Source organism: Bufo bufo, chromosome 2 (assembly GCF_905171765.1).
Source record: "Bufo bufo chromosome 2, aBufBuf1.1, whole genome shotgun sequence".
NCBI lineage: Eukaryota > Metazoa > Chordata > Amphibia > Anura > Bufonidae > Bufo > Bufo bufo.
The window spans coordinates 153207188-153220174 of NC_053390.1; positions in this window are offsets into that span (position 1 = coordinate 153207188).

The window sequence follows — 12987 nt, forward strand, 5'->3', positions numbered from 1 at the left end:
CCACGTTAATTCCAGGTTGTGAGGCAGCAAAATACAAAAAAAGTCAAGTGGGGTGAATACTTTTGCAAGGCACTGTATGTATTTGACATGTATTTGTACTGGCCTGCAGTAAAATTGATATCCAATGACTGTCTAATATACCTCCAGCCACATAATCACTTGTTATTTCCTGTACATTGAATGAATAATTTTTGGGGCCTGCACTCCACTGGCCTGAAGTAAAATTGTTATCCAATGACCATCTAATATACCTCCAGCCACATAATCACGTGATCAACTAATATACAGATGTAGCAGGGTTAACACACAAACTCTTAACTCAAATTTCTTAACTCATCGTGTTATCTTGAAGCAAAAGCCATTGAAAAGCAATTCAAGGTATTTGCTTAACGCATTTAGTTTAGATAACACGTCTCATAAAGCATGTGTGTTAACTCTACTACATCTGTACCTCCAGCCACATAATCACTTGATGTTTTCTGTCCGTTGAATGCCTAATGTTTGGGGCCTATACTCCCGTGGCCTAAAATTAAAAACTTCTTGGCTCCAGCAGGCCACATTTTCCTTTTAAGATGCATAAAAATGGACCATGATTAAAATACATATTATTTGTTGGAATTTTTGCCATTGATCCCACTTTAGTATGTCACTGTCCATGTTGTGGGACAATTTGTTCACTTCTAGTAAGTATTTGGTGGCTACAAATATATAAGGTTCGCCTGCCATCAAAGTGAATGGGGTCCACCGCGAACTTGCGGTTCGCCTACATTTGATTGCGATCGCGTTAGTGAATCGTCCTGGTCGATGTTCGTCCATCACTAGTGACCATGACATCTGGGCATCTGGGCAGTTAAAAAGATGAAGGTAATTCCCCTGTCCTCTAGTCGAATTCCCTTTGACTAAAAATAACTTTTTTTTTTTATTCCACCCCATTTCCCAATTTTACATATAAAAATAAGTAACATAAAAAAATAAAAATGTTGATAATCAGTTTTTTTGTCATGTCATGTCCCCTTAGAAAAAACTGATTTTTTTTTTATCACAAATAACAATTACATCTCACCTAATAAGAAATAAGTCCTTATACACTTCTGTAGTTGGCCAGAACTTACTAAAATTGTTTTAGAATATGTCAATGAAAAGAAAAAGAAGTTACATTTTTTTTTTTTAATCTTAAAACAATCAAATTTATATAAATTTGGTACCGCTGTAATTGTACTGATCCACAGAATGAGAACTTATTTTTAGTGATCACTGAATGTCACAAAAACAAGCGCCCCCCAAAAAACTATTTTAGATTGCATTTTAAATACTTTATACTTTCATTAATTACATATACTTTATACATTTTATATTTTCACCCAACAAATAGTACGAGATATATTAAATTAAATGGTGTCATTAAAAAATTTCACAAAAAACAAACCCTCATGCAGCTATATGAATGGAAAAGTAAAAACAAGGCTCCTCGAAGCCAGAGAGGGAAAATTAATAAAAGGTTAAATAACCTCAGTGATATAATTTCAAGGCCGTATATGTGAATATTGAGTCACATATATAACTATTTTTTTTTTTTTTTCTTTTAACAGTTGCCACTCTACTATAATTAGAAATGTGATAGCAGCAAGTAATCCAACTACCTTTATATTTTCATTTATTACAGGAAAACATCTGTGCATATTTTATGAAACGCTTACACATGATAAGCAATGATTAATTTTGCACAATACCAGATTTCTAAAATTATGTTTTTAAATCCTTTCTTTAAATTCAATGGCATACAATGGGCTTAACATTATTATTTCTAATTAGTAATTTAATGTAATTTTTTTGTAGCTAAATCATATTTACACTAGAATTAAACAGTAAATATACTTGGTATTACAAAGTAAATAAGTAAGGATTTGATATAATATTTTTTCAACTAAGAATTATTACTTATAAAACTGTAATTAAAAAAGGTTGATTGGGTTTGAAACGTGATTTCTTTCAAAATGCATTAGCAGTGTTTTCGAAGCGAAGATAGTGTATTGTTAGTCTTTTAATTTGTTATACTGGTACTTCTATTTTATTCCTTTTCTCATTTTAGGACATTTACCAAGTTGTATCCTTACATTTTTTGTCAAGATTACTGCTCTAAATAAATTTGTTAATTAATTTTAATTATGGTCCCTCTCATATTGTACATAACACAAGTATATTTGAGTAATTGGGTTGAAGCTACAGAATTGTGAAGCATAATTTATGATGCCCTCCCAACACTTTCAATACCTTACCTTGACTCCAACTTACATTTTTGTGCTGGCTTCAAATGAACTAGGTGCGATTTCTGATTAGAGACCTGGGTGGCCTCTATTTGTTATCTAGCTTTAATTCTGTGAGTACTTTGCTTCACTATGTAACATGAGAGCAGGCAGCCAGTCTATCAATCTCTTTGGGACCGTCAGTCCACCCGCCACAGCAGCAGAGCGTTTAGGATATAACTTAATGAACATTGTAAATATATTCCTGTAGCTACCACCCCTATTTGGGGCTGAAATATCTCCATAAAACATTTTTTCCTTTATACTAGCAATCCAAAGGTAGGTATTCACCAGTACAGTGCTTCCACCATTAAGGACCAAAAAAATAAATGCTAGGAGCAGGAGAAATATATTGCAGATTGCTTTCCAAAGAACAAGTAAAAGCGGTTAATAATACTCACCAAGAGATAGTATAAGGCTTACTAGAAGATATGTTTTACAGGAGAATTGTGTAGCTTCAGGCACTTTTTCATCTTTTCACAATCTGTTTAAAATGATCCCTCATAATTGATGTTTTGACATGTTGAAGAGTTTCTAAGAAGTTACAGATAACCCAGCTAAATGATAAAAGGGACATTTGATAAGTCGAAAAATATTGTTGATAAAATATATTCTAAAGTTTGCACATACTATTGACTAATGGAAAATTGTGTAACAAGTTTAAATGATACATTTCTATTAAACATGGGATAATAAAACTTGCACAAGTATTAAACCCCTTTAGACTAGAACTTGCTAAAAAAACATCTTTGCTACACTGTCACGACCATGGTTATGGTCGTGACTCCTGGTCCCGCAAGCAGTAGCCTGCGGTTTGGTTTTCTTGTCAACCACATGGTGAGGGCTGCTTGTATGTTGCCTCACGTGTGGTTGCCGCTGGAAGCATGATTGTATTGACAGTATAGCAGCCTGAGCTGTTGCTAGGCAACTTGCTGTCAAGTGCATGCGGTTACACCTGGCACCCTGGCTATGTAGGTGTGCCTCTGGTCTGTATGGTGTGCACTCAGACATTTTCCCTTCACTTGCGGTTGTCCGCGGCAATGTGTGGTGTTGTGTGCATGTGGTAGCAGTGTCTCGGCCTGCTGGCTGATCCCAGGACGTGATTTTTATGTGTGCACTTTCCCTGTTTGTTGTGCACGAGGTTTAGGTATGTGTGCACTTCCCCTTTAAGTGGTTTCACTTCCTTGGTTGGTGTTGGAAGGGTTAATTCCCTTTCCAGTGTGTGTCTGTGTGGGTGTGGCCATTTGGGCTATTTAGCCTCTGCTGAGACCTGTAGCTGAGGGGTACTCCAGCCTTGTTGTAGCTGGAGTCATCCTCCTGGTTTCTTATATCATCTGCCAGTGAGGGACACTCTTGTGGTCATAAAACGTTATGCGTGATGTTATTTTATGTTTATGTGGTGTCTATTATTACTGCAGCTATGGATCTGGGTTCCTGTGTGTTTATGTGTGTGTGCTGTGTCCTTTCTATGTTTGGTGCGGACATCAGCATTTGAGCACGGGATCCAGTCAGTGTGTCTGTGGCAGGTAGGGGTGGAAATGGTTTTACTCACCTGCCATATCCATAGGCTGTTTATGTTTCCCCTTCCTTGCAGTTTGGCCAGTTTAGACTCCTGTTTGTCCGTGTCAAGGAGGAACAGGTTGTCTTACTCAGCTCCTAGTTCAGGGATCCCTTGAGGGCTAGTAGGGACCCGAGGTTCCTGAGTATGAGCCCTCCTACCATCTGGTTAGGCTCATACAGCTAGGAGTCAGGGTCAGAGTTAGGGACGCATAGGAGGTGACCTGCTCCCTAATTCTGTTGTCCTGGTCAAGAAGCTTCCTTTTACGTTTAACATCACACGGATTAGAGTTACCCTCACTTTGATTCATGACATACACTCACATCTTAGAGTCCACTGGGGAAAGTTCCTGCCAGCTTTGCACAGAATTTTTCCTGGCATATGTGCTCTAGGTAAAATACTGGCTATATATTTTTTTTGTCAAGGTATTTTTTGTTCCAGACATTAAATTAATGGTTTGAATAATTGCCTCTTGTCTTCAAAAACTCATAAATAGCCATTTAGATTCCTAAAAGTACAACAGACAAAACATACAATTCAAGGATCATGGCTTCAGTGCAGTGAATGTTTGCAGTCTTCAACATATGCAGGACATTCAGAATGTACAGTAGTTAAAAAATTCATTTACACCCATTTGTAATCAATCTTCCTTTCCCCTGTTCTTTAGGTGCTTTCAAATAAAAATTTACATAAGCAGTTCATCCAATTAAACAAATTAATTCATCATACCAAGCAGGTCAACATAGCACAATATCAGTTTTAGGATTGCTAATAGCTTGATTTGAAAATCTGTATGTGAACCTTTGAATTTAATAGTTCATTTGAAGCACATCTTAAATACAGTTTTTTTTATTTATTCATTGCACGCAAACATTTCTTCAGACACAAGGAGACTCTACTTGTCTGTAGAGGAGTCATTTTGTATAGTCCATCAATTACAGATCTGCCAAATAAATGTTTTTTCACACTATTGTCAGCTTTTTATAATACATTTTGCCAACATATTTTAACAACGCAAAAAATAATTATTTCAAAATTTAATACAAACTATTTTGCTCATCATTATTAGCCAATGAATTTTGTAATGGCAAAAGTCATAAGTAAGACCCTGTATTTACTGCTGTAGATATTTGTTCCAATTAGTATTTGATGACTATTTTGACTTTGTGTGAGTGGGGTTTTGAAAGAAGCCTTTAGTGAAAGCTTACTTTTACTATTATTTAATTTCTTAGTTTTCATAAATAGCAATATTTTAGTTTATCAGTTTGCAAACCATAGCACGTTTAATTAACTTATGCAAGTTAGAATTACTAGCAAATATTAGATATGAAGAAAATGGCTATTTTATTTGACTGTATCTCAAGTATTTTAAAACATTTTTTGAAAGAAAGCATACAAATGTAGAATGATAGCAACCTTTTTTTCTAAGTTCTGCTATATATTGTTATACAGCACACTTTCGAGATATGTTCAGCTGTCAAGCTTTTAAAAGTAATTTAGGAGTAAAAATAACAAAATATTGCATTCTTTTTAAGATTTTGTTAGCCTGATATAAGATGTTTGGTGCACTATGAAATAATAATAATAATAATAATAATAATAATAATAATAATAACAACAATAACAGTACTAGTAATACTTCCAATAATAATATTAATAAATCTTTATTCTCTTTTGTAACATTTTTTTTCAGGTACAGGATTGACTTCTTGACAAATACTTACCAAAGGTGATGACACAGTCTTATCTGGTAAGCCATGAGCTTATCTTCAAATTCCAGAAAAGCCTACTTCAGTAATGGTGCAACAGTTTGAAGGTTGCAATAATCTTCCAAGGTCAATGTATTGAGGCACATTTCAAAGCTTCTGCTACACAAATAAGAGCACTTTATATAACCTACTTCAATCAGGGCAAGCTACTGAATAATCACAAAATGCTTCACAAGTGATTTTTAGCTGGACTTCACTGATCCAAAGGTGTGATAGAATGCAGCCAACCATGGTAATTCTACTTGGAACAAGTTATTACCACTACAGATTGAAAACATGACAGTTGTCTGAAAGATGTCTAAAATGTTAAGGATTCCCTATAATCTTTAGAGTAAAAAGTGCCTATCTGTTTTACCTTTTTAGACATTTTATTTATTTATAATAAACCATTAAGTAGAAATGTTATGTGACATGAAATTCATTGCAATAATAATAATCACAACGAATAGATACTTACACATGCATTCTTTCATTGTTATTACTGTCATGCATGTTTATTTTTTTCTCTTGTTTCACATATATACCATGCAAGCTGTAGGATCATTATTTATTTGTTTTTATATTGCTGTAAATATCATATTCTTCATGAAATTATTTGTTAAAATTAACAAATATTAATGGAATCTATTGTAAAAAAGTATGTGCAGATTACAGAGATCAAAACAACACACAGGGTCTCAAGGTGGGAGATATTAAAGTCTCAGAGAACACTAAGATAGTACTGATATGTACTGATCTTCTGCTGAAAATCCTTAACCCCTTCAGCACCTAGACATTTTGGAAATCTGACATGTGTCACTTTATGTGGTAATAACGTTGGAATACTTACACTTATCCAACTGATTGTGAGATTGTTTTCTTGGGACACATTGTAGTTCATGATAGTGGTAAATTTGAGCCAATATAAATCACCTTTGTTTATTAAAAAAAAAAAATCTTTTTCAAAGTTAGAATTTCTCTTCTTTTAAGGTACACAGTGAAACCTCGCAAAACAGTTACTGTATTTTGCGCCCTATAAGACGCACCAGCCCATAAGACACACCTAGGTTTTAGAGTAGGACAATAAGAAAAAAAAAAAGTTTTATTACACCTCTGGTCAGACCACCAATCAGACCCCAAATGTTAATCAGACCTCAGCTGACAGCCCCAATTAGACCCCCAATGTTAATAAGACCTTAGATAAGACCCCAATCAGACCTCAGCTCAGACCCCGATGTGAATAACCCCAATCAGACCTTAGATAAGAGCCCCATGCCTCTCATCAGCCCCTATATGCCTTATATCAGCCCCCCATATGCCTCTCACCAGCACTGCCTCATATCAGCCACCTATATGCCTCTCACCGGCCCCCAGCAGCCTCTCTTCAGCCCCCAATGCCTTTCACTAGCCCTGAGCAGCCTTATATCAGCCCCATTTCCTCTCACCAGCCCCCAGCAGCTTCTCTTCAGCCCCATTACCTCTCTTTAGCCCCCAACAGTCTCATATCATCCCCCACTGCCTCTCACCAGCCCCAGCAGCGTTATATGAGCCCCCATTGCGTGTTAAAAGTCCCCAGCAACATTATAAGAGCCCCATTTCCTGTCACCAGCCCCCAGCAGGGTTTTATAAGCCCCATTGCCTCTCACCAGCCCCCAACTATGTTATATTAGCCCCCATCAGCCTCATATTGAATAAAATAAAAAAGCACTTACCTCTCCGACGCTCTTCTCCTCCACAAAAATCTTCTTTATCATTCCGCCGGCTGTGCTGTGAATTGTCGTGCACAGTGTGAGGTCACAGAGCGCCCTCGCGCTGTGCGCAGCCACTGCATAGCCGACAGCTGAAGACCAGGAAGCGGTGAGTACAGAGCCTTCACCAGTTCCTGGTCCTCCAGTACTAATAAGCGCTTCCATAATGAAAGCGCTCATTAGTATTTGCCCCATAGGACGCAGGGGCATTTTCCTCCCACTTTTGAGGGAAAAATGCTTCTCATGGGGCGAAAAATACGACGTTCGATGTACGATAAACTGACCAATAACTTTTATTCTACAGGTCACTACGAATCCGGCAATACCTTATTAGAAATGTCGCGAACATAAAATTTTCTGGCCACAATAGTGATGGAAAAGTTGTTTCAAGAGGACTAACACCTGGACTGTGGCATGCCGGAGGGGGATCCATGGCAAAACTCCCATGGAAAATTAAGTAGTTGACGCAGAGTGTGGTAAGTTGAATTTGCAATGCGATTAATATAACCTGCATTAATCGCATTGTGATTACAACTTAGATCTGAGTTCCTAATGGTTGTATTGCTAGAATTGACGAATATAGCACTATATTCTCAATCTTCGTTATATTCTAGCAATACAACCATTAGGAACCCAGCTCTAAGTTGAATTTGAAATGCGATTAATATAACCTGTATTAATCGCATTGTGATTACAAATTAGTCAAATTTGTGACACTGCAGCTTCCGAATGAATCTAAGATGGATGCTGTCCTTGCTTTTTGTTAGGAGGTGGGAGGGTCTGGGAGGGAAGGTATGCTGATTGGCTGAAATGTGTCTGCTGACTGTGAGGTACAGGGTCAAAGTTTACTCAATGATGATGTATAGGGGGCGGACCGAACATCGCATATGTTCGCCCGCCGCGGCGAACGCGAACATGCGATATTCGCCGGGAACTGTTCGCCGGCGAATAGTTCGGGACATCTTTATACCTTATTTATATAGTTTTTCTTGTGTTTTGATGGGAAATTTTTTTTTTTTTTTGCCATATTTTGACCCCTATAACTTTTTTGTAATTATGTGTATGGAGCTGTATGGGGGCTTATTGTTTGTAAGGTGATCTGAACTTTTCATTGATACCATTCTGGTGTGTGTATGACTTTTTGATCACTTTTTTTTTTTTTTAAATGAAGCGACTAAAAACGGTGAATCGGCCATTTGGATGCTTTTTTCTGTTTTGCTGTTTTCCGTAGGGGGGATATATTTTTATATTTTTATACTATGGGCATTTTCGCACATGGCGACACCCATGATGTGTATTTATTATTTTTTTTTAGTTCTTTTATTTTTATTTTGGGATAAGGGGAGTGATTTGAATTTTTATGTTTTTATTTTATTTTTTACTTTTCTTTTAACACTTAGGGAACTATAACATGCAATCATTGCTATTATAGGCAAGGGCTCCATAGGAAATACTATGCACCAGCCTCCTGTCTTTCACAAAGACAGGGGCTGTTTCATACGCACTCCGCCTGCACCGATTGCCACACAGGGGAGCCGGAACATCAACGAAAACGTGCGGTTCCCGTGTTTCACGTGCTCAGATGCCATGGTCAGGATTGACCACGGCATCTAAGGGATTAAATGTCCACGATGGGCATTACTGCCGTTTGCGGACATGAGCCGCGAGTGTCTGCTATAATAAACAGGCGGCCACCCGGATCTATGGGGCCCGCTCTGCTCAGGTCGGCGCTCAGTCGGTGCTGGGCTTTAAGGGGTTAATCCATTATTTCCTGTAACATAGCAAGGATTAACGGCCAAACAAATTTCTATTTCCCTGATTTTGCAGTTTACAGAAGCACCCCATATTGGGTCGTTAACTGCTGTATGGGCACATGGAAGGGTGCAGAAGGAAAGAAGCGCCATATGGTTTTTGCAAGGCAGATTTTGCTGGACTAGTTTTTAGACACCATGTCCCATTTGAAGCCACCCTGATGTACCCTATAGTAGAAACTCCCCAAAAGTGACCCCCTTTTCGAAAACCATGGGATATGACAGTTTTATTGATACTATTTTGGAAAACATATGATCTTTGAATGCTCAATATTACGCTTTTTGTGAGGCAAGGTAACAAAAAAATGGCACAGTATTTATTTTTAGTTTTTGACAGGTTAGATCATGTGATATCTTTATAGGGTGGGTTGTTATGGATGTGGTAACACCTAATATGTGCATTTTTTTTTTCATTTTATTTTGGTTTTACACAACAAAAGCATTTTTGAAAAAAAAACTTTTTTTGTGTCTCCATTTTCTGAAAGCCATATTTTTTTATTATTTGGACGATTGTGTTAAGTAGGGTCTCATTTTTTGTGAAATTAGATGACGGTTTGATTAGTATCATTTTCGGGCACATATGACTTTGATTGCTTGGTATTACTCGTTTTGTGATGTGAGGTGCTGAAAAATTGCTTTTTTGGCACAGTTTTCATTTTATTTTATTTTGGTGTTCACCAGATAGGTCGGATCACATAAAATTTTTATAGAGCAGGTTGTTACAGACACGACGATACCTAATTTGTCCATTTTTTTTTTTTTTTGGTTTTACACAATAAAAACATTTTGGAAAAAAAGAATCATGTTTTTTTATCTCCATTTTCTGAAAGCCAGATTTTTTTTATTTTTCGGGTGGTTGTATTATATAGAGGCTCATTTTTTGCGGGATGAGGTGATAGTTTGATTTTGGGTACATATGACTTTTTTGTCACTATTTATACCACTTTTGGGCAAAATTTCAATTCCATCAAAGTTTATATTTTTTTTATGGCGTTCACAGTGCAGTAAAAGTAACATGATCTTTTTATAGATCCGGTCATTACAGATGTGGTGATACCAAACATGTTTAGTGTTTTTTATTTTTTACATTTTTAAGCAGACCCACTTGGTTCTTGAAAATACAGTGGGTCTGATGGCTCTACAATGCACTGCAGTACACTGTATAGTGTACTGCAGTGTATTCTGACTTTACACTTAGGTCTCTTGCGCATGAACGTGTGCTGCCAGTGCCTGTGCTGCAGACCGCAAATTGCGGTCCGCAATGCCCAGGCACCGTCTGTGGGCCAGACGCATGTGGATCGTGAACCTGTTCACTTGAATGGGGTCCGCGATACATCTGTTCTGCAAAAAGATAGGACAAGTTCTATCTTTTTGCGGAAAGGAAGCACAAAACGGAAACCCACAAAAGCACTCCATAGTGCTTCCATTCTGTGGTTCCGTTCCGCACCGCATATCCAGATTTGCGGACCCATTCAATTGAGGGTCCGCAAATCTGGTAAGTTCTGGTGGAGTTCATGATTGGTTCAGGCTAGCCTTCCTTTAAATATTCCTTGTGCATTGAAGGTGCAGTGTTTAGCTTGAGCTCTAAATATTTGTTTCCGAATCCTTGTTATTTTTTGTATCTTATCCCTAGTCTAGACTGTGTCTTGTCCGTGTAGCTAAGTTCAAGCAGTCCTTCTAGAACTTACCTTGCTTTCAGCCTTATAGTCTGTTGTTTGCTGCTAAGATCAGTACTCCAGATTAGGGTCAGTATCTGTCAGTATCAATTATTTCTGTTCATTCATCTGCTCCCAGTGTGAATACCATCACCATCTTCTCCATTAACTGTCTGATATCTCCTTTATCCATTTGTGCCACTTTGCATTTACATCATCATTCAGTTCTTGTTATCTAACAGTGAGTTTTTACTTCTACTTATTTGTTGCCTGCCAGTGATTTATAATATTATTGTTGCATCTATCCAGTTGCTATACAATTTGGTCCTACTGTAAGTGCTAAGGATATCTTAATACCAGGAGATACCAATGGTATCCAGGAAAGGTGACTGCTATAGCTAAAGTCCAATTCTGAAGTCTTGTGAACAACCAGTGTTCCTATACTATGCTTTTTTTGTCAAGAACAATTATTTACTTCAGTCAGTTGGAAATTAAATATTGCATTTACATTTAAACATTTAAACATGTCTTGATTTTCAAATCTCTTTTGATATCTTGAAATATGAGATTGATAGTAGGATAAGGATCATATTCCTTAAAGGGATTGACCACTCTCTGGCTACTAGTGACCAATGTGTATATAAGCTGACTATATGGCACTTACTAATATAGTCTTTGTTTATATCCTGTGATGTTTGCTATATTTCATAAGCCATGCCCCAAATCGTCTGTGCTGTCTACATAGCAGTTCTGCCCATAAGATGGCCACTGATGGAGGGTCATGTGATCAGGCAAATCACCTCCATATGATGTCTCCTCTATTCAAACAAACTGCACCTGAACTAAACTCTCAACAGAATAATGCAGATATATATAAATATGGAAAATGGTGCAGAATTTAATCAAAGGTTATGCTAGTAAGTGCCATATAATCATTTTACAAACACATTGGTCAAAACTAACTAGAAAGTGGCCAACCCCTTTAACCATTTATTTGTTTGAAAAACCTTATTTTTTTTATTTTAGTACTTTAAGGAAAGGATCATAAGCATGCTACTACTTTGTCTATAACAGAGCAGAGACATAATACAGTATGCCATTCTGCAAGTTCCTACCTAAAAAAAGGGGGCCTGAAGGAGATGGACCTTTGTGTCAGATTGCAGTGCAGAAAGTCATACACACTTACAGCACAAGTATTTTAATTCTCTCTCTCTCTTTTTAATGGCGCCTCTATCTCCCAGCGGTACTACCGCATGTTATACTCCTTACTGCGTCCACACCTACGTGACTTCTTCTCCCACCAGCGGCACTAGTCTGATGAAGGCACAGAGTTGCCTAAACGTCACTTCGCCGCAGCAACCATCTCTGTACGCAAAATAAACAAGTTGCATCAAAATACGACTTAGCTGGAGTCTTTGTATCTATCTCTCTTTTTAAGTTTCATTTCAGGTTTTTTTTTATGATAAATCAACTTTGGCTTGTTCTGGATTGAAAAGTGGTGTGGCTTATGTTAGCCATTACCTGGAAGTTGAAGTCTGGTGTGAGTTTGTGGCATACATGAGGTGGAGCATAAATTCCACAAATTTACCAGCGTCATTATACATAAATATGATATTTTCACAATTCTTTATAATACTGTCAAAGTTCTGTGAAGTTACAAGAATCCTGAGTGACTTGCTGTTTTCACGTGCAGCAAACTTTGATTTGGTTTAATAACTGGTCTGAATTGGACACTCAAGATAGAGTTTTGCTTTTACCCCTTAGTGACTACCCATACGCCTTTTTATGGCGGTCACTATGGGGCCTTAGGCTGGGCCACTAACTGGTGGCCAAGTCCAAACACTGAATGGGTCTTCCAGGCAGCGGAGAGCCAAGGCTCAGCTCTCACACTAGAGCCGCACCAATGCCTTAACAGCCCAGACCAGCAGAAGCGCTGTTCTGGACGTTTTAACCGATTACATGCAATGGGCAATGGCTCTCACCGCATGTAAGCGGTTACAGAGGGAGCAGACTCCCTCTGTATCCCATCTGCACCCTGCAAATAAGATTGCGGGGTGTTGATGTGTGTGTATGTGGGCCAGAACTTAGTATAAGCCCCAAGCCTGCTTTGAGTGTTCCCCAGCTGACTGTGCCACTGTGGCATAGTCTGCAGGTCAATGTCAGT